The 23,032-nt window shown below is 41.2% G+C and overlaps 1 protein-coding gene across 4 annotated transcripts in view; it reads right to left on the bottom strand.

Moving 5' to 3' along the window:
• PDE4B (phosphodiesterase 4B) overlaps positions 1-18,706 on the bottom strand; it is a 321,202-nt gene extending 302,496 nt beyond the window's left edge. The window contains exons 1-2 of one of the 4 annotated variants that reach the window (XM_067535627.1): positions 18,595-18,706; positions 15,583-16,439 (exon numbers count right to left, since the gene is read on the bottom strand). The gene's annotated coding sequence lies outside the window, so the exon portion shown is untranslated. Of the gene's footprint in view, positions 1-15,582; positions 16,443-16,899; positions 17,056-18,594 lie in introns of those variants that run through there. The other 3 variants (XM_067535625.1, XM_067535624.1, XM_067535626.1) reach the window with 3 other exon arrangements.
• Positions 18,707-23,032: the final 4,326 nt, after the last annotated feature.

The following is a 23,032-nucleotide window of genomic DNA, read 5'->3' as shown; positions in this document are numbered from 1 at the left end:
CCCCATTATCTCTTGTTAGGAAGGACGGTCTTGTGGTGAAGAAATGAGTGTTTGGAGACCTCTTTCTGCCACTGATGTGCTATGTGAATTTAAATCAGTCACCATATAAATCATTTAGGTCTAAATTTTCAATGACTACTGATTTTGAGTGCCTCAGTTATTATTGGGTGCACAATTTGAGACACTTTCAAGGGACCTAATGTTCAGAGAGCAGATATTCAGCACTTTGAGTTCAAACTGAGTTCAAGCTGTGCTCTCCCACCCCTAAAATTGAGGCACTTGAAATCACTAGTAACTTTTGAAAATTTAGAGCTGTAGTTTCTGAAGTCAATAAGTAAAAGGGCTAACTTCTTAACTGCACATGATGATGTACTGTAGACTACAGGGAAAAAGAACCCTAAGAACACACCAAGCGTAGCGTGAAATAAACATTTAAATAATCCATAGATGACAGCAGGACTCATTATGGAGGCAAATACCAAGGAAGCCTGACCCACGTACCCTCAGAAGGAAAAGAATATTAGAAAGAATCTTTCCTAGAAAAGAAAGATTTAGAAACATTAAAATAAAAAGAATCTGATAATTCCATGGCACATCACAAAACAACAGAGCATTTTTCCTAATACATTCAACTACATATATTCTTCATGTAGCTAGTTGATACTGAACATGTGTAGCATATCCAAGAAGGGGATCAAATGAGTCAAAAGATGAATGTTAAGCCAAAAACAACATAAATTAAAAAGAGCAATTGTATCACATATATATTCTGAAAATATGTTATATTACCATTCTGTAGGGACTGCAGGTGATCACACACCACAAGACAACAAGGAGATATTTTGCAATTCCTGCCTTTTATGATTACCTTGGTGAAAAAGCTGAACAGCAGCAGTTTTTCAGTGGTACAACAATTATATTCATTAATTAGTGCGGTTTTACAACAAAAAATTACTCTCTGGATACCCAAAGGAAGGTCTCAACAACTTCCTGTTAAAATGTAAGTGTAATGCAGAAAAAAAATTGGGTATCAGTGTCTCACTTTATTCTATGCATGACCAGCATTAAATTAAATCAAAGAATTTCACTTTTCAAAAGTAAGAGATTTCAAAGAATTTCCTTGTGGCCTTTAACGCAGTTGTACACTCATTCACAATTTCTGTACAGACTAGTCTATGTGGACTTTATTTTCCATGACAGTAATAAGCATTTCTGTTGCCTAGATGAAGCAACGTTATCAGAAATTGCTAATGACCGAAATGTGAAATTTGGATCACAAATTAAAGCATTCTGATAGTCTCAAACTTGTTCAAAATGAACATTTGTCTATATTAGGAGAATACTATACAACCTGGCAGTTTTTGCTCGAGATGGCACAAGACCAGGATAACTGATCATTAAGGCAGAGTTAAAGTGCACTGTGAAGAGCTTACACAGTTTTTGTCCACACTATTCACAATTTTAGTACTTTCACTTGTATAAGAACATAAAGAACAAAATCACCAAATTCTTACACAGAGTTAAATTACAAGCCTTTTCAAAATTCACAGTTTCAGCCAAGCAATATGTAACAAACAGTTAATCACTGTCTAAATATTCTAAGAGGATAGTAAATTATTACTCCAAGGTTTATATCTTGTTGCTGTGGTACTAACTGATTCATTGTAGCTTCGTTGTTCCAAATGTGGAAGCTATATCACGAAAATCACCACACAAAACTGCTCTTTCAAAGGTTAATGACTAAATTCTGCACCCAGAATTACATATTAAAAATTACCAGATGGCAATGCTAACTGACATCCAACAGAATAGGTTTTTTTCTTTTTTGTTTTTCCTATTGCATTTGTTGGATCTATGCTAGTTGCAGCCTTATCTCCCCGAAAAATACTGGCCCTAGATCAAATAGCACCCCAGATGAGGAGCATCTTTGGCACCTCCGCACCTCCATTTGTTAAACTTTTGAATATCTTATTTTTATTGCATTTGTAGCCCATCCATGACTTTGATGCACGATTTGCCTGCATGCTTTATCCATCACATAAGACGACCCATTTGCATGCTACGATCTGTAGATCTGTATGTATTCATGCCATATATAAGCAAATAAAAAATGTGTTTCCTCGAAGCTAATATAAACCTTTTAATTTTAACAATAACTGAAATGTACTACCATCAAGAAATTGAACTGTGCAGCAACATTGCGTGGACCAGTATTAAATAACGTTACAGCAGGTGACACAGCCTTAGAATGTTAACCTAGTCCTTTAACTCAAAAGATTGCTTTTCTCACCTTTGCCCTTGAGAACTGAAGCACTTTGTCAGAGACACCGCACCCTTTATATACCTGTGAGGGCCTGGCTGACAACATTCTAGGAGGTTTGAGGAAAATGTAGTTCTCAGAAAGACTGGAAGGTTCCATGAGATTCCACAAAGTTCAGTGAAAAATGAATCCACGTACGGAATACATAAACATTTTTACTTCAAACATTCTATTTTCCCTTTTGTCACTAACAATAAAAACAGCACTAGCCCAGCGCCCCTCAAGCCCGGCACCCCAGGTGGTCACCTGCCCCTAAATCTGGCCCTGCATGGGTGTGTCCCTTTCCAGCCTGACAAGTCTAAATTTGAAAAGAGACAACCATGCAGTGTTCACACAGAAGAACTTTCCTGGGCATATATGCAGGTGATGGGGCGGTAGGGAGAGGGGGCATGTAGCGTTGTCACTGTTTCCCCTTCCACTATTTTCAGAGCCTCTTTCCTCACTTGTACCCTGCCACACTGCACAGCTGATTGAAGCTTTCAGCCTATGCATTTTAAGTGCAAGCAACTCAGTTGCTATAACAACTTAATGGATTTATTCCTGGTGTTATTAATTACCTTTGGGTTGGTCAATTCACATCATGTCCTTGACGAAACACTATGGGATATGCTCTCATCTCCTTTCAAAAGCATCTGCACTGACATCTCCTACCAACACTAAAATGTTACTCACGTAAATCCCCATGCATTGAGATAAGAACACACACTTTCCAATTCTTCGAGAGTTCAGAGTATAAACGAATAAACTTTTCTAAACCCTAATAAAGATGTCGATAATTGAATCAGTGAAGCATACATCTTCATTTCAGCTTCAACCTGGCCAGTAACGTATTTGTAAGACAGTTTAAATAGGGAGCGTTCTCCTCAATGCATGTGAATACAAAACTAATTAAGATGATTAGGAATTATATATGTCTGGCAGGACCAGATAGGTTATTAAATAGACAGAGGTTCTGCAAGTGTCCTGAAGGAGGACAGAAACTAACAATCCACGCAAAATTTAATGTAAATGCTCTTAATTATTTTCCAAATGTAAGTTAAATAATATTTGGGACAATCAAAATTCTACTTGTTATGACTTCTAATCTTCTTGCTGGTACATAATGACAGTAAGAAACCAAAGGCAAATCCTGAGCTCTTGGTGCATATTTTACTCTTTCATTACTTGAGCAAAATGCCTATTAATGGCAACGATAATTTTTCCTGCATAAGGGAAGGGTAAGAACTGGGCAAGGGACTGGAGCCAAATCCTAAAGAAGAAAATGCTGTCCTTTCATCTGTGGGTCAGGAAGGACCTCTGGAAACAGAACTCCTAGAAGCAAGTGGGGGAGAAAGAGTCAGGATATGCCTAGTCCAGCGGTTCCTTAGAGAGGTGGCAAAGGAGGACGCAAAAGTGTTGCAAACAGGCAGACCTCTACTTTGAAAAATTGTGATGAATGCAAGGGAGGGCCAGGAGATCAGTCCCAGGCTCAGAAGAGCTGCAGTAGCTCTAGTAGTTCTCCTTCTCTCTGCTGTAGGGCCACTGATCAGAGATAACACCTCCACACAGTAGCACAAAGACAGAGGCAACAGCACACAAAGATGGTGCGGGAAGCCAGAGGCAAGAGTCCAGCTTCCTTCTCGATGGCTGCACACCAAGGAGGAAGGAAGCTCTGGCTCCCCAATATGGGAGATTAGGTGGAGGAAAAAGACACCTGCTAACTCCCTCCCAATGAAGGGGACTAAAAGCAGTGTTGTGATGGGAAGAGACCTCCACTATGGAGGGGAAGGGATGAGATCCAGCGGCGCCAACCTCCCCAGTTTTCAGATATTCAACCCATATAATTAGTCTGAGATCCAAATCCCCTAATCCTTTACCTGCACCTGCATTTGTGGGATATGTTAAAGACACAAGATGATTCAGTGGGATGTGGACCACAAAAGGTTTAAAATTCAAGGGATGGCTGTTCAGGGTGTGTGCACCCCTTGCCTAAGACACAACATCCAGCTCTGGATGGACCACGCTTGGAAGGCAGGGTTGATTGGGGGGTAGGGAGGGTAGGAGACAACTGTACAGGAGCCCTGAGATCAGGAATACCCCAAAAACAGCTAACATCTATGTAAATACAGTGAAATGCGAGGGGGCAGGGCACCAGTAAACATGATGTACCAGGGACCCAAGTTTCTCTCAACAAGCCTGTTAACAGGGCTGGAGTATCTTTTCCAATAAGGATGCTCCAGGCATTCCTCCTTTGCGGAGGCCACCAAAGCAATTCTACCTGCCCATTTCTCCTATCGCATGGCCTTGAGGGAGGATGGATTTCCTCCCCATCTCACTCTCATGCAGATATTTTCCAAGCACTCAACTGAATTACTTGGCCTTTGGAGCAGATATGTGTCTAAAATGCAGAAGCTGATTATTTCAATAGTTTGGAATAGAGGTTTTAAAAGACCTTAACAACCTGACTTGTTACTAAACATCAATGTAATTTTGATACAACTGTCTTTCCGAAATCTGTCCCACTGCTACTTCCTTTTAAAAAGGCTAGCTTGCAGCTGCTGGCCCACATTGGGAACAGCATGCACCTGTAGGAGCCAATAGAGAGATCGTACTTCCTACAACAAAAACTCTTCCGATCCACTACAAGTGTGCATGCAACACTATCTCTTTGGATCCACCTTTCCATAATCCAGTGAGGTGCAGCAGAGGCACAGCTATACTTCATTCAGAGTAATTTTTGCCTCCACAGGTGCATGAAAGGCGCTCCTTTGATTTTCCTTTGCAGAAATTCCAAAGATCTGACCCTAAGAGAGATGCCATAAACCTCCTACAGAAGATAAAATCTTCTACTGGGGATAACAAATCAATAGAGTGACGGGAACAACATTACTAATGAACTATTTATATTTACTGTGCAAAAATGTACACTATAATATAATCAAGTAGCATTAACACAAATAATGCAAAAGTACAGTATCTTTGAGGGGAAAGCTGCCTGGGAGACTTATTTGGCTCAGTTCAATAGCAGAGCCCAAAGGAATGGCAGGGAAAGGAGAGTTTCTAGCACCAGCTTGAGTGGCCCAGCTCTGATGGTGCTGCAGAACTTACTGCAGAAAAAACTGAGTTATCCAGACCTGGTATGAGCCCTTGACATGCAGTTTGGAGGAAGCCATCAATCTGAGTTGGCCACTGCACAACCGCTGAGAGCTAGAGGGAAAGAAGATATTCCACCTGAATTAGCAAAGGACCTGGTATACCCAATGAACAACAAGGACTTCCAGGATAAATTGGCAATGGACCAATTTATGCAGCTGGACTTGGACCTGCGGATCACGTTCAGTGAAAGGAAGCTAAAGACACCCAGAGATTGTGAAATTTGCATCTTTCCTTGCAGCAGTACACTGGAATGGGAAGCAACCACCGAAGAAAATGGAAGCTGTAAGTACAGCTCTGTGCCTAGTACGTATGATGGAACAGGGGAGTCTAATCTGGTTCATGGTTTGTTTAGATCTTGGCAGTTAAATAACAAATATGTTACAGATGTGGCCCAGGTGGAATGAATGATTTGTAAGCAATTGGTTTACAGTGAGCAGATTGTCTTATCTCCAGGGTCAGAAACCGTAACAACAGTAGTATGCTGTAGTAGCTTCCCAGCAAAGGGAAGATAGGAGTAGTTAAGATCTGCTTTGAGACCCAGGGTCTCCTCTTTCTTTCCACTTCCCTAGTCGGGGTTGGTAATGTTTATAGTCTTCTTCCAAACTCAGGATTGTACACCTGGCTGTCATGCAAACTGGTCTCTGTAAGGTCAACTGATATCAGGTCTATATACCGAGTCTTTGGCCTTCCACTTGATCATCTTCCATCCATGATCATTCCAATGGCCATCGTACCAATGTAACTATCAGGTCTCCACGGGATATGACCATACCAATGTAGCTTAGCTTCCCTCAAACTTGTCTTCAATTGAGGAAACCTGCAGCAGGTCCCTCACAACCTCATTTCATTTCCTATCATGGCATGTCCAACTATTTAACTATCTCAACATCTTCATTTCTGTGATGGAGCGTGTGCAGATATCTTTTCTTCTGGCTGGTCATGTCTGTTCTGAACATTAGAATGGGTTGAATTACAGTTTTACACACTCTACCTTTTAACTTAATTGGTATCTATTTAATCACAGAAAACTGGGGTCAGCTGCCACCATTTACACATCAAGCACCAAGTATAATGGAGAAAACTACAAAAGAAAAAGGGGGCAAAGGTGAGCTCCCCGAGTTTCTGTTGGACATGTTACAGCACAGTGCTCTAAATTTAAAATGTGGCACGGCAGCAGAATGGTCTAAGAGACTTTCTGGTTAGGAATCAGGAGTTGTTCTCCCAATCCAACTCAGAGATAGGCTGTACTGCACTGGTCCAGCATAAGATTGACACTGGGTGACAACAGCTACCTCATCATGTTCCAGTTGTAAAAAGGGAAGCAGGCAGTATGCAGAAAATTGGTAAAGGAAATGTGATGTTTGCATAGCAAAAAAGGTTCCCCCTAAGACAGGGAGAGCCTGTATGCAGCAGTACCTCATGAGGGCACCAAAGGAGCGCTTTGCTATTCATGTGCTTGGACCTTTGCCTGAGACAGAGTCTGGTAATCAATATGTTGCTAGCAAAAGACTACTTCACAAAATGGCCTGAGGAACCAAGAGGCTGTGACACTAGCAGAGGTCCTAGCAAATGAATTCTTCCTCAGATTTAGGGTCTCGGGTGAGTAACACACAGATCAAGGGAGAAATTTTGAATCCAAAACGTTTCAGTAGGGTTGTGAGATCCACGGAACTCAGACAACCTGAGCAAACCCACCATCTGATGGTGAAAAGATTCAGCTGGACTCTAGGGATTCAGGTGACTTATAGAACAGTAATCGAAGTACAAAATATGCACCAGCACTCCTCATATTTAGGGCATAGGCTAAGAACACCAGCAAACCTCTTATATAGTGTTCCTGAAGAGAGAGAGAGATTTGGACTACGTAGAAGCCGCACAATCCAAAACTGAAAAATCTCACACCTTTGCTTGAGAAAATTTGAAGATAGAGCCTTTTCATCCTATCAGAGTCTATGATATAAGGTCATATGTAAGGGAAGGGTAACTTTTAAAATAGGGGATCTGGTCTGGTTCTGCAATCTTATGAGAAAGAAGAGTAGAAGCCCTATACAATGCTGACACAAATAAATGAAGTGGTATACAGGATACAGCTAAGTTCCAGGAATAAACCCAAAGTTATCCAACGGGGACATGATTTCAATGTGGCTTCCCCCCCAGAAACTGAAGATATACCTGTGCAAGCTGAGGCTGGATGAGTTGTGCAGTAATGAACTCATCGTTAGAACAAAACTCCACAGCCAGCAACTCCACAGAAACAGACACTTGTCAGGGGCCCATTGAAAGCAGTCATCCCCTCACTGCCATCACCAGTTTGCTGAAAGGAAGCAGGCTGGGAGACAAAAGCTCCAAGGGGATTTGGATGGGAGTAAATCAGGTTGAGGCTAGTGATGTGACATATCTTGACAGACAGATATTATGTAAATACATAAATAGTTAAGACTGTATAATTAAATTTATAACTAGTTGAATTCTATCTGGGATGGGTCAAACTGGGAGTCACCATTTTGGAGTACACCAGGATGATGGGCAGATAGCGATGGGTTTTTTACACTTGTCATTGGTGGACATCAGTTGGCAAGACTTTGATCTAAATTAAGCAGTTAAATTCCTTTATGGAATAAGATAGCTGAAAGAACAAAAGACATCGCCCAAGGGGCTCAGCCATGTGCATGACTGATCAAAAGCAGAGCTATGTGGGCAGAAGGGCTTTCCTGGGGGGCTGTGTGAGAGCACAAAAACCAAGGGAGAAGCCTGAAAGCAGGATACAGCAAAAAAAGCACTGATAGCATGGCCATGAGAGGAAGCCAAGAGAGAGTTTCTTATGGGCAGAGTGCTGGCTAGAAAGAGGTGTGGAATTTTGTACAAGGAAAGTGCATACGGTTTTTTTATTCCTACAATATTCAGAGAAACAGGACTTTGTGTACATTCTTCGTAAAGAAACTAGATTGCACCCAAGAAATGCCTGATTCATTAATTTCATTAATTCCTCCTCCTAAAAGGCATAACCTGCAAGGCTCTGACTATAGGCTAACCACTTGGGCAAAGAGAGAACAATACTTATACAGAGCCTTTCATTGCAAAAGATTAAAAACACTTCACAAGTTATATTTATAAGCCAATAGGATTTTGTTTTCTGCCCAAATCCATTCTTTTATCAAAACACCTCTCCACCTTTACACTAAATTAAAATTAAATATACAGTGTGATTTGTTTAATTATTCAAGACTTTCTAATTTTTGCTGCACGTAACGGAACTCTGGAATTACAGTGATTAGTACCAGACAGTGATTGGTATCAGTTGCTTCTGAAAAAGTTACAAGAAATCCCATAATGAACAATTAGGGAACAACTTGTCCACAAGGAAAGTTTTTTCTGGCCCCAGTCAGGTAGTGGTTTATCTATGGCCTGAAATTAGATGGTTTATATTCATTTAAATTAAATAAAATGGTTTATCCTGTGTACGAGTCCAGACATTCCAGTGGAAAACTATGCATTGTACAAACAAGTATTTTTAAAGAGTTTTTAAATTTTATTTCCTTTAAATTTAATTGGAAGTCTCCTTATTTTTACATTTGTTAAAAAGGGTTTATGCGACTGTCTGATTCCTATATTTGATGTGTGTGGGGTGAGACCCCCAAATGATCTAAAAAATTGTCCCAGGACCCAAAAGAATGATTTAAATAAATGAATACAAATATAAATATTTTGAATACATAAATGAATAAATAAAAATATAACCAAGAACACACGGACTCATTTCTGCCACAACTGAGGGAAAACCTTAGTAGGCCAATAACATGGCATTAAAGACTTGATTCTACAGCCTGATTTCTGGGACATTAAAACATTCTGCTTATGCTAACAGCAAATTGAAAACACAGAATAAGAAAAAGGTTACTGAGACTCCAAATAGCTCTGGGAAAATATCAGATCTCCACTGATCCAGTTTCTTTCATATGTTTCTCCTCCGTTAATGATTTGTAGCTAGGCTGTTTTCTACTAACCTTTCCTAATCACACACTTAGAATTCACTGGGAGGAAGAGGGGTAAGGTACTCTCGTTTCAAGGGCTTCTTCTGATTTAAGACTGGAGATAAATAAAATTGTCCAAAATATGGACTGGAAGGGGACAAAGAAAGCAGAAAAAAACCCCATCTCAGATATATTCACTTTTACAGAATTTCACCTGAGGTGGGAGAAGGTTTGGGGTTTCAGAGGGGAAGAGGTCCTCTCTACCCTATAAGATCCCAAAAATCTATAGAGAAGGAAAGGATGAGAACCGTGAAGCAAGAGAAACCCTCATAGAGGACTGCCTCCAATATGATGCCCTGCTGTCCGTTCTCAAAGCCATGGTAATATAGCTCCTTGAGGAGAGGTCTTAACAGGAGTTCCTAATGGAAGTTTTCAGGGGAGGATGCTGCTATGGGAAGTTTCATCTTCTGCTCTACCCACCCCCCCTACTCTCAGCCACATCTCTAAAACCCCATGGGGCTTCAAAACAGAAGCTTCCATGGTTCTAAAGGTGAGGACAATGGAATGAGGTAATGGATTACAGTCCTCCTCTACCAGCAGAAGCAGAGGGGATAACCAAGCATTTCCCATGATGCATGTTTCCATCCCCTACTCCCTGATACTGGTAAACATTCTTATATGAGAAAATGAAATGAAAACAAGAAACATTGGACAAAAAGACAATGAATTTCATGTTATTACAGTGGCCTTTTTTGCAGTCTGATTCCTGTACTGACTGAAGATTTAACACATAAATGCCTTTTTTTCCCCTTCCTATGGCCATCTTCTTTCTGGACCAGAATAGGTCATCTTGGGCTCTGTTTTTACACTTCTCAGTACACACATGGGTACTGTGGATTATGCTTAGTATTCCAAATCATGCCTTGTGTTTTTAGGACATAATTTTCTTTGTATATAATCCCACATTTTTGCTTTTTCTTTTGAACATCCATGTAGGATTATTCTCTTGAGCTCTTGATCATTTTGTGTTTCGCATATGACCTTCTAAAATTTAGTTTCAGCAATGGATAATACTTGAGTGTTATTTACTTCAGATTCCTCTCTTCTTGAAGCTCCTGCTTTCACTATTTATAGGCACTCTTGAAAGCATGCCTACTGCAAGAAGCTCCTTAACTGACCTATCTTTCACATTTAACAAGTATTTATGCTTCTTCTGCAACAGTCAGAATCGTTACCGTATTATTTATTCTAGGTACATGGTCTATTTCTTTCTCAGCCAATTTCTGACTATACAAATCTTCATGAAAACACTCAACCAAAATCAATTTCAGATTTTTTTTCCAATGTGTTATATGTTTAGTCAATGCTTTTGAAGCATCTCTCACTGGGTGACCATCTCGCAGAAGCATTTAAACTTGTGCTACTCAGATTTTAGGCTGCTTGTTAAATCGTAGAAATATTTCCATGCTAATGCATTTGATTTTTTATTTGTTTATTTGTTTCAGATTTCCAGAAACTTTTCTCATGCCTCATCTCAGGGCCATTCTGTATTGCCCTCAAAAAGTATTTAGGGGCGGGGAGGGAAGCACATAATTGTGACAAATCAAGGATTAATTTCTTTAGCTATTTTAACATGCCAATGAATCTCTGTAAGCCCTCATTGTTTGGGGAATTTTCCTTTTGTACAATTGCCTCTACCTTTCTAACACTCAAGGTCACTAAATATGAGTTTTACATAACTATTTGCATTCAGCTTTATTTGGCATTTATTCCTGTTTAAATTAAGGTCCTTTTCTTTGGCATGCTGGTTATTCCTAACGCAAGGCTTTCCCAAGCAACATTCTTGCATGAATCAAAATATTTTTGAATGACTTCACTTAACAGTTTGCAGTCCCCATTCTCCCACTGAAGTGTACTGTAAATCATTCAGTGCCTTGCAGCCTGCCATATGCTGTAAGGTGGAGGATTTAGTCTTCTCCCATTTATCTTTAATACCACTTGCTTCTAGAAAACTGAAAGCACTGCAGTTCTCTTTCAAACTAAGGGATTCAGGTGACTTCAATTGTCCATTGTTGTAAGAGACTCATTTTATTTAAAATAAGAGATGTGACATACAGAAGTATTGGAAAGCCTCGTTCTTTATTTCCTTATTCCAGTGTCTGACATGTGTCTGGGTTACAAAAAGTTCCAGTATCTATGGACTCCAGTAGTTGCTGTTATAGTTATAACGGTCTTAAAGGTATATTGTATGAAAAGGTATTTCCTTTTATCAATTTTGAATTTGCCACTGCTCAATTTCATTGAATGTTTCCTTGTTCTTGTATTATGACACAAGGAGAATAAGGAGTTCCTGATCTCCCTTTCCATACCATTCATTATGTATACTTTTCTCATGTGTCCTCTTATTTATTCTTCTTCCCTCTAATGCAATAACAAATAGTTTATATCATATTATTGCATAATTTGAGAAATAGTATGTGATCATATACTTAAAGCCTGTGAGTAAATAAGTCAGAGGAGTTTTACCACCATAAAATTGCTGTAACGGAGCAGAAAATCAAATCCTATCTTCGCAGATATGCATAGGGAACAGAGCTAAAGAGATGCTGTCAACTTAAATTTGGTCAAAATATTTTTTTTTTTTTAAATAACCTTCATCAGACCAATAGAAATATTTTCATAACATGTAATGTAATTAAAACATTTTATTATAAACAAATAACTTTTCCCCTGCAGGTGCCTCACCTCCAAACACTGCAGCACCAGGAATCTGAAAGTGAAAGTGACTATGAAACTGATGAAAATTATATTTGTCTAAACAGACAAAAAGAAAACAGCATGAATAATTATAAATAAATTAGATTAATATTCTTTTGTAATATAAGGTGTTATTTCATAACTTAGATAAATAAATGTTTGTTTACAACATACTTCATTTTGTTAAATCTCCACTAATTTCATTGTCATACTTATCTCGATATCTCTTTACTGATCTAAGCACTAATCCTGCAAAAATTTACTTTGCAGTGCTACTTACTTCTAAGTGTACCTGGCTATTATTTGTTGGCTAATTTATTATAGGCTTCCTAGTACAAGACTCTTGAGCAGGAATTTGCATGGTGAATGGGTAGGGAAGGGCCTTCCGTGTATAACGGGAGGCATTAAAGAATGTGCAAAGATAATTGAGAGAGAATAAAATGAATTGGGAAACAAACTGGTATCACTGGACATATGGCAGGGATGGAAAGCAACATGAAAAGAGAGTCAGATAAACAGGGAAGGGTAGAGTTATGTACAGTTTTGTAGGTACCTGTTGTGGGGGTGAATGAGGAAGCTGCAGAAAGATTCAAAGTTGGCCTGGACATGATCAGATCAACTGGTTAGGAAGATGATCTTAGTAGCTGAGTTTTGTATTGATTAAGAGAGGGAGAGGGGAGCACAAATGTTGGTGTCAGAGAGCCCAGCCAGAAGGAGATTGCAGTAATCATTGCAGGAAAATACAAAGACTGGATGAGTTTTTGCTGTGTAGACACAGAGAAGAGGTCAGATATTGCTTAATGTGGTCTGATAATCAGGAAATCAGAAATGGGCCTAAACTACAAATTTCACCAAAATTCAAGGGAAGGTGTATTCTATTTAAGCCCACTATTGACAAATGTCTGAGCTACAATTTCTGTAACTGGAGCTGATTCAAACCTTCCCCGTGCATTCTTTGGGAGAAGAAAGGACTTAAGGGAGAAAGGCTTGAATAGAAATAAATGAATCCAAAGTCTAAGCAAGATAGAAACAAAAAATATTCTGTTAGAATGGTTTACCAGAATCTAAAATGTCCATAAATGGAAATAAAGAAAGACATAGATATGCTTGGATATTACTATAATAGGCACATTAGAAATACCTAAAATAGGTAAGATGACAAGAGAAAAAGACAGGTAATTACTATGAATGGCTTGTTTAATGCTGACAGTATATTTGGTGCTGTAGAAGAAAACCAAAGTGAACACTTGGTCCCTACCCAAAGAAGCTTACAATTTAGATGATTTATTATGAACAAATCACTTATTTACAATCTGGCTACCATATTTGGAGATGACAGTGGAGAAAAAATAAACCAGAGTTTCTTAAAATCAGCATAGTACCTGTCTTATTTCATTATGAATGTAAAACAGGACATAAAAGTGTAATTCTAATTGGATATGCACTAGCCAGGACTGAATGACAAATGTAAAGTGACAACATTCTCTAAAATTCACACTTAATTCTGTACAGCTGCTTTTCTTGCATGTTAGTAAAGTTTTGAAAAACGAAAAATAAAGAATTATATGACAGCTCTAGTTAAGATAAAACATGAATATAACAAAGGGATTTCTCTTCAGTGCAGATGACCTCTTGAAATATTTTACATTGCAGCAGATGGTGAACACCACACAAAGCTACTCCATTCAGTGGTTGCAATTAATTACAAGACTCTTAAAAGTGGCTCATTGCCTATCAAGGCTGATTTATCATGCCTCAACTTTCACATCAAGAAGGTAAGAAGGCAACCATCTCTGCTATCATGGTAAATAATGCGTCATGGTTCTGAAGATTGCACACAACACTAAACCACATCTCTCATGAACACAGATACACCCCAAAGTATCTTCTCATAACACAGGAATGTTAAATCCTCAAATCCCTCCTAAACTCCCATCTCCCATATGGCACTGAACTGAAAAGAGGTAGCTTTAGAAAAACAAACCACGTCAATGAATATGATGATACACAGCAGTAAAACAAATGAAAAAATGAACCACAAAAAATGCTATAAACAGATTTAACTTGATCAAGAAGTTACAGGAGCTACAGTTCCAATACTTCAATATCATTGACTAGATGCATGGTGAGGCGGGCTCCAACTTCTTTTCAAACACTAAACATAGGCTACTGAAGAAAACAGAACACCACACTAAATGGGCCAATGGCCTGAGCTAGTACATCAACTCCTATTTTCCTACATATGTACTAACAACAAATTAGAAAGAAGGATGAATTGAGCAATTAAACAAAATAATCCAGTAGTAACACAAAGTGAAAAACTATGTTTTTCCATCATAATTACAATAAAAAGAGATAGAACTGGAAAAAAGTAAAACTGAAAAAATTGATTTGCCCTACTAATGGAGGAATGTTTTGTTTTAATGTACAATTTTTTGCAAATTTTTAAATACTACACAGCTCAACATCACAAAAGTTATTTAAACCAATGAAATAAATAAATGGGTAAGCCATTATAACCGGGATTTTTGTGTAACTAAATCAACCAAAAATGGAAAGAAATGTGTTGAAGATTTATTAAGACAGCACTGAAACATTTTCTGTATTCTAGATTCTATCTTTTTATTTTACAACCTAACTCAAACGCGCCGCATTATTCTGCAACTACTTCACCTTTCCCAACATATAGTTTAAAAGCAACAACACTAACATCACTTAAACCATCTTCCTCTTACCTTTAAAAATAACTGCCTCAATTATGCACGCCTACATCTCCATTTACCATACATTTGCTTCAAGGCTTCTTTTTACTGCAAGTTTTGGAATGTATTTCTTTGAGACTTCAAAAAATAAATAAATAAGGCAATCACAAAGACAACTTTGGCTCACCTGTGATCTGAGAGCAAGTGAAACAGGCAGGCTAATCTTAACATCTCAACTGCAAGAAAAGTGAGAGACACCCTTCCTTCTGAAAGTTCCTGAAGGTGCCTCTTGTTGGTGTGTTTGCTACCAGCCCCTATGTATTGTAGTCACACTCTCAGGCTTGGCAGGACCATCCTGGGATGGAGAGACTCACCTAGGAAGTGCTGCATGTTCCTGCTTGCTCTATACTCGCTCCCTGCTCCAATCAATCACTATCTGTATTTGAAGCCTCGAGAATTTGTTTTGTTAGCCCCGATCTGTCTAAGGGGGCAGAACGTCGCTAATGCTTTGTCCTTCTCGCCCAGATTTGCCAGGAGTGCAGGAAGACCCCAGCCCAGGGCTGCGAGGTCGGTTCCCCGGCTGACAGCGGCTGGGAGGGAGAAGGGCATAGCGGCCGCGGGCTGCCGTCCTCTCTCCAGCCCCAGCGCACAAGGGGAGCGCGGAAAAGCAGACGCCCGAGCCGCGGGAAGCGCTTACCGTTGCCAATACACGGGCGTCCTCGTCCTCCTCCTCCGTGCCGCCGGGCCAGGCTCTTTTGTTCCTCGGGGGGGTGCGAGAGGGGAGCGAAGGCGCTGGCCGTGCCCCCCGCTGGGTCTGAGCGTGGAGGCGGAGCGGAGCCAGCCGCCTGCTTCCCTGGCAAGCGCCGGTGCAGCAGCTGCGCTAGGGCTCGTCGGCGCTGCGCGGAGCTCTGCTGGCTGCTCTGCCCAGCCGGCGCCGGTGCAGTGACAATGGAGCATTTGCATGGAGAGCGGCGCGGCGCGGCTGAGCGCGTGCTGGCCGCGTGAGGGCCGCCACCTGGCCGCCCAGCCAGGCCCCGCGCGCCGTCACCCTTCCAGCGCCCCGTGCGCCCTCCTCAGCCTCGGGGCCCCATTCCCTGGTGGGGGGAGGGGCAGTCAGGGGACCGCCCCCTGGGGGAGAGGGGTTTCCAGCCGAGCTGCCCAGGTGTGGGGCGCCGATAGTAGGGGCTGGGGACCCCCTGTTCTGGGAGCAAGGGAAAGAGCCACCTTGGCTGGGGCGAGTGGGCCCCCGAGGCACCTTGCTGCTGGACCCCGGGAGCCGCTTTGCAGGCCTACACCTGGCCCAGGCGACTGCCATAAAGCCCCCGCCCTGCTGCCTGGGTGAAGGCCTCATCCCCTGCTTCTCTGCTCGCAGGGCAGGCCTAGGGGAGCGCTGGTGGGGACACTGCCTGACTCCAATGGCTGAAGCGCTTCCTCCACTGTTTCAGGCCCTTCTGTGAGCAGAGTCATGGTCATCTGCCAGCCCGGTCCCGCTTCTCTAGGCCAGGGTTGGCCAAAGCCCTGGTTAAGGGAGGATATGAGATCTTTGGGGAAGATCTGCTGCAAAGAAATAAGGGGACAGTTAAAATAGCCTCTTGGATGGGTAGCTTTCCTCCCGTTGCATCCCAAAGCGTTTAAGCGGCTCTTCAAAGCATGCACAGGAATTTCTTCATCCCCCTTGAAATGCAGCCACCTCTGCAGTAAAGCACCAACTGCAGTTTACAGTGTTGCAATGCTCCTGCTTATATTGCAGCTCTCTAGTTGGTGTTTTTCTGAAAGCCCCCCGCTTACCGCAGTCAAGTCATTATGTTGGACTCGCAGCTTTCATTTTTAAAAGAGAGTAAGTGGCACAGAAAATATAAAAATCTGATCCCCACTGTACACCAAATGGTTAAAGTAGAAATGGCAAATAAAAAGGATCCAGAACTTATTTTTAAAAGCTGCTGGTCATGGAGCTGACTCATGGTTTTTTAATATTTGGGATTAGTAATGCAGAGTTTAGTTATGCACCCCCTACCTCTATTATACAGGGTAGTGTGGAACAAGAAATATAGAATACCCAAGCAAAGAATTAAAACTGCCAGTCCGCTATGTTTTAACAGATTCATTTCCTATAGGTTCTCCATCAGTCCCTTTGCAGGATTTTCTGGCTCATCTGAACGTTACCAACTCTTGAGATAGTTGATATTTTTTCTAAAGGCTCCTGTTGCTGGAGTAATGTAATTATGTGAGAATTTGAGGTAGCAGTTTAAAATAAAAGTGTGTTTCTAATCTTCATAGTTGAGGAGAAAGGCTTGAAAACATGGCCCAGCTGTGTATGAAAGGGGCAAAAACTAGAAGGCAAATAAAAATAACTCAAAATGTTTCATTTATAAAAATCTTAATTGATTTTTTTGTGAGGGAGACACATTTGTTGTTTTTTTTTTAGGTTTGAGGTTAGCAATAATGCTATACTTGTACACTGAAAGGTGAACACAAGGCTGCGATTTTGTTAATTCTTATAAAAACACCATCCCCTCTAGCCCCATCCTTCAGATTGACACTGTAATTAAGCCATCTCTTGATTAGGTGATGTTGTATAAAGATCAGCCTGTAAGAACAATATTGATAACAAGGTTCCTAAACCATGTTGTCATTGAGAGAGGGGGAAAAAGTAAATTTGGGGAATTAAATTACATTTTTATAAAATTAATAATTAGTAATTGTTAACCAGATTTAGATAAAATACTTTAAAAGTACTTTTTACCATAAGAAAAAGATATTGCTTGCCACTGATGAATAAAAGTTACATTTATCCCCTTTATCCTCTTGAAAAGATCAATTTCCAAATGCGGGATAATAGGGTGTCATTTTGTTAAGTTATGATTCAGATGATAATGTCAGATACACAATCATCTTTTTGTTAATATATCTTTCCTGCAGATGCCTGGAATAATGACAGCCTATGGGAAAGCATTATACTGTAATGTCATTTAAAACAACTTAAAAGGATTTCTCCAAGTGCATTTTGTACCCTTATCCTAGAAGTTAAGTCATGCAGTCCCCTGCCAATGAAGGCCTGATCCTTGCAGTACATTTTCTAGCATTATATAATGACTAGTTTTAAAAATCCCAAGAAAGGGGGCTTACAACACTTGTCTTGAGAGAGTATTCCTGGCATGTGTTTTCAGCCTGCTTTTTCCCTTTCTTAATTTCATTCCATTGATCCTAGTTATACCTTTGTGTACCACCCTAAATAACTCTGCTCTATCCTGAGTGTTTACCACCTTCAAATATTTGTACATGTATCCAACTTGAGTTTCCTCTCATATTCTGGTGTAAATCAGGAGTAAATTCACTGAAGTTACACCATTTTTAGACTAGCATAAGCAAGAGGAGACTTCAGCCCATCACATCTACTAGTCATCTCTTAACTTGAGATCTATAACTGAGCTGTGTCTCCTAGCCAGTGCTAATAGCAATCATCTCTTGACTCCTCCTTTATTAAAGGGTTGATCAGTGAGGCAAAGTTTGGTGTCTGCCATCTGACATCCACACACTAAAATGTTCTGAAGTAGTGCTGTGAAAAACTGGAATCAGTTCACAGGGAGTTCAGTTCGATTTCCATCCATATGGACTCTGGCACGGGGTACCTCTGTCACTACCCCAGTGTACTTCACTGCCTGGGCAGTTCGTGTGGTCTCATGGTCACAAACACACAGCATGTTATTACCCTTTCACCAAGTGTGTATTATTCCTTTCTTAACAAAGTATTAGTGTGATACAGGCTCATAGCAAGAGACGCCATCACCACAGCCTTCGCTCCTCAGCTCAAGCTCCCTGCTCCCCCAGCTTAATCCACTGAGCTCCCCTCCCTTCCTGTTCCTTCCATTTATATCCTTCCAATTACATTGTTAGCCCACTGATTAACACCCAGGTGCTCATAGTCCCCCTATAGTGACTGCTTAATTACTCATAGGTGAACCTGCAGCCTTCTTCATGCTGTGGCAACATCAGTGATCAGGGTCTATTTATAGTGCCCTGTCACACAGTCTCACTCTATTTCAGATTCAAATGAACCTCTGCAGCTCCTTGCAAAACCCATCTAAAACTGCCTAGTTTCACACGAACCAGGAACCTTTGTACCTGAAGGACATGACCAGGAACCTTTCTTCTCCCTAACACCCGTTTTCACCCCAACAGACCTGGGCTCACCATCCTTATCATTTGTTGCTTCAGGGCACAGTTCTGGGGGCCTGCAACTCCACATTTCCAATATCTGATATGCCTATTCCATCTTTGATGTGAGTCGGGTTGGGTGGGGTGAGGACAGGAGCAAGGTAGGCCTTAAAGTCCCTGCTCTGTTTTGTTGACTCTGCTGCACTGTGGCTTTAACGTAGCCTGGAGATGAGGGATGCCCCAGATTGCACTACAGAGTAATAACAAATACCCACCTTTTTACAGTTTCATCTGCGAGGAGGTGCCCTCCCCATAGTGTGTATTTTAGGCAGTGACAATTACACCTACATATGCCCATCAACATTCTGTTCCCCATGGTCCTGGTTTCTCCATTGGTATTCCCTGCTCTGCAGGTAGATGGCTAAGGAAGGTACTGTAACAGGACTGCCATCCCATCTCTGAGGCTTGGGGTCACTAGTCCTTTAAGACAGGTCCTACTAAAATGTACTAATGCCAACTTCCTGCAGCTGTTGCCTAACCCAAATAGGAAGGGGGTGGAGGGAATCACAGTGCAGCTGTCTTTAGCCTGGTCCAGATGAATACAAAAATAAACACAAAGACATCTTTCATCAGGCAAGGCTGGGGGAGCTGATAGAGCTCTTCCCTCAGTCACACATCCCACTGCTTTGTAAACAAAGAGCTGGGAACAATGGACACACTAAAGGAGTCTTGACCCACAACTTGAGAATCTGACCCATCCCTTCTGTCATGTGACAGCATGACAAGCAATTGGGTGATACTCGACCAAAACAACTAATGTATCGTTCAGGGAACAAATCTTACTTTCCTCCAGCAAACATAATAGTTGAATCAACACTGAAGAAACGTATCTGCATGGGCGGCTGATGAACCTCGTTAGGGGAGGCTAGCCCATGGCCCCGCCCCTTCTGCCTGAGACCACAGCCCTCCCACCCCCGAGCTGAACCCCCCTACGGCAGCTTGAGGGTAGGAGGAATAGTTAGCATAGTTAAAGTATAGTTAGTATAACTTGCCACATGCTTTGCACAATATTAATGTGGTATACACTACACCTAAAATATATATGTATGGGCTAACATAGAGGCTCATAGAGAAACTAGCAAAAGGACAGCTACAAGCTCATCTAATTGAAGCTAACATTCTAGACCCAGCACAGTCTGGATTCAGGAGAGGACCTAGAACTGAAACTACAGTAGTGGCATCGATGGATGATTTCCTTCTGTCCATGGATAGAGGGCAGGCATCCATTCTCATCCTCTTGGACCTCTCTGTAGCACTTGACACTGTCAACCATAGAATACTGCTCTCTAATCTAAGAGAGGTGGCCGGAGTCCAGAGTAATGTGCTAAAATGGTTTGAATCATTCCTGGAGAGATGCACCTCATGAATAGTGATGAGAAACTGCACCTCTGCCACTAGACTCACAAGGATCAGTTCTCTCTCTAGTCCTTTTCATCTGCATGCAGCCACTTGATGAACTGGCCAGACAACATAGACTCAAGTGCCAGCAATAATCAAATGACACACAGCTCTACCTATCCTTTACCACATACCACAACCACTAAGCCGGCCCAGTGTCTTCTTCGGGAACAACTTCAGCCAATTGTTCTTCATTCATGAGAGATCAGCTCATGGATGAAGAACAATTGGATGAAGTTGTACCCAGGGAAGACAGAGGTGAAACTGGTGGGCAGACAGCATTTGAAGAATTCTCAGGCATCGTGCAGTCTCCTTTGGCTGAAGAAACACATTGTGATGGGTCAATTCAATCCATAGTTTAGGCATGCTCCTGGATTCCTCACTGATGCTAAGCTCTCACATACCAGCATCCATGAGTAACGGTTTCTACCATCTCCAGTTGCTAGGATTCTCCATCTCATCTTAGCAGATGAAAACCTGGCCTCGGTTATTCCCACCTTCATCACCTTTCAGCTGGACTATAGAAATATGGTATACCTGGGCATGAAGCCTTCAGCCCTTAGGAAACGCCAGCTAGTACAAAACACTGTAACACATTTCCTCAGCAACAATGGCTACTGTGAATGCATCAAACATGTCCTCTACTCTTTACATTGCCTTCGTATACAATATCAAATGGAGTTCAAGGTCTTGGTCCCTATTTTCAGGGTGCTCTAGGCCCTGGGCCCAGGTTATCTAAAAGATTGACTAAAGCTCCAGGATGAAGACTGAGGTTGACAACTTCACTTCTTTGGCTCAATGGAACTCCCTACAATAAGGTTAAAGCATGTAGAGGAGAAGCTTGTCCATCTTCTGCTCCAAGTGCAAAGCCTTGCTTTCTTTGAACTTGCTTGGTCTTTGACCTTGCTTTCTTTGCCATAAATACATAGCAACTTACCAAAACAAGACACCTTACAGCTTAGATTCCTTCTCCTGAGGAGAGGATGAGCGAACAAACTCATGTCAAGTATTAGTCACATTTAATGCACTGCTGGAAGGAGTCGATACACTGTGGTGACTAGCATGGTGTAAGAACCATGGAAGAATGGAACAGAACTGACTACATTAAAGCATTCTGTCAAGACACGGAGATGATTATGTGTCTTCTATTAAAATAGAAAAGTAGTAAAGAAAATTTGTTTTTTGAATGAAGTTATTATTAGGAGTGGTGAAAATAGGGGGAAATGCGTGGAAGCACATCCTCTACTTCCCTGCTATAAAAAAAAAAAAAAGGAGGAGGAAGAACTTTTCTCTCTCTCTGGGTTGGGACAATTCGCCTCTGCAGGGCTCCCCCTCTTTACTGGCTAATGAAATGAGTTTGCATCATGTTGGAGAATGAAGGTGGGATCAGTAGAGGAGCTGATTCCTGACTGTGGAGTTCTTGGGGTCCCAACCTTCACACCAGTAGGTGGAACCGCAACAGAACTTCATGGGAAAAGATATGTCCTCTTATTTGGCTCTTCTATACTGTAGTCTGTCCTCTTACAAGATTCCCCTTCCCAGGAGGAAGAAGGAAGAGACCCCTCACCACCAGCTAAGAGGAGAGGCAGACAGAAGCAGAGACAATCCTCTCTCCTACCAGATCTCCTTCAATTCAAGATGAAGAAAGAGCTCATGGCAAAAAAATGGTCTTGTTAGCCCCCTCTCCCCTGCAAGCACTACATATGAAGTTTGGGTTGAGGGGGTGAATAAAGGTGAGGTTAATGCAAGGCAACAAAGCCATATGGCATGAATGGGGAAGGATGGAAAGGGGAGTAAAGGAAAGGAAGACATGATTACAAAAGTGGAAGGAGGTCAATGGAGGGAATGTACAACTGTGGTCTCCCATCTGTATCCATCCATCACAGGGCAGCTGAGATATGTTGATGAAGTTCACATGTAGGAGTACAGTGCAGTTAAATAGGATATTGCAAATGCTGTCTATATTCCCATGATAAGGGGATGATACCTGCTGTCCACCTTTAGTACAGGAAGTAGTACAGCTGCTGCCTTTGATTTTGGGGGCTGGGACAGAATACTCATTAGACTGTGCAGAAAGGTGAGAGGGATAAGGAGATGGGATATCCTTCCCCCCGATCCCTGCCCCACTCACCTTCTTTTCAGTATTAAATGCATCAATTTCAGAGAAACATACTAAAACAGATGTTTTAGTAATGTACAGATTATGCCTCCCACCTTCTCAAAAAGTTCAGTCAGAAGCAATAAATCAGAATCTTTTCATTTTCATTAATGAATTAGGAGACCTGCTGTGGCTATCCAAGTCATGTATATAAGTGAATATGCAAATAAGTATGAGCATAACATTCAAGGCAGCTCCACCACCAAGTGAGTTCATTTATTTGGACTAGTGCCTTTTAGTTTTGTTTATAATAAAATGTAATAGTAGTTATATTAAATAAACTGCAGAAAATTTACTAAAATAACACTGCGAGAGTCCTGTGGCACCTTAAAGACTAACAAATGTATTTGGGCATCAGCTTTTGTGGGCAGAAACC

This window comes from Emydura macquarii, unplaced genomic scaffold, assembly GCF_026122565.2.
Source record: "Emydura macquarii macquarii isolate MOO-44397 ecotype Brisbane River unplaced genomic scaffold, CSIRO-AGI_Emac_v2 contig_3506, whole genome shotgun sequence".
Taxonomy (NCBI): domain Eukaryota; kingdom Metazoa; phylum Chordata; order Testudines; family Chelidae; genus Emydura; species Emydura macquarii.
This window is presented reverse-complemented; position numbering and strand designations above follow the sequence as displayed.